Genomic DNA, 246 nt, shown 5'->3' with positions numbered 1-246 from the left:
CTGAGCCCCACGGTCCTGTCAGCCCCCCGGGCCCACGCCCAGCTCTGCTCCGAGCCCCACGGTCCTGGGGCCAGCACGTCCCCCTCAGTCTCCTCTTTCCAGAGCGCTGCGCCATGGGAGGTGGGCAGTGCCAAGCCTGGGGTCAGTGTAGAGTGAGGGCGGGTCTGAGCGTGGGTGGCGACTGTGGCCGCAGTGACCATGGCAGGGGTGGCCCTGGCCAGCTGCTGTGGCGTGACCAGTGAGTGT

The 246-nt window shown here is 69.9% G+C and overlaps 1 protein-coding gene across 3 annotated transcripts in view; it reads right to left on the bottom strand.

The window, feature by feature from the left end:
* ABLIM2 (actin binding LIM protein family, member 2) overlaps nucleotides 1–246 on the bottom strand; it is a 143,266-nt gene that overhangs the window by 66,338 nt on the left and 76,682 nt on the right. The window lies entirely within an intron of this gene.

This window comes from Bison bison, unplaced genomic scaffold (genome assembly GCF_000754665.1).
Source record: "Bison bison bison isolate TAMUID 2011002044 unplaced genomic scaffold, Bison_UMD1.0 scf7180017864342, whole genome shotgun sequence".
NCBI lineage: Eukaryota > Metazoa > Chordata > Mammalia > Artiodactyla > Bovidae > Bison > Bison bison.
This window is presented reverse-complemented; position numbering and strand designations above follow the sequence as displayed.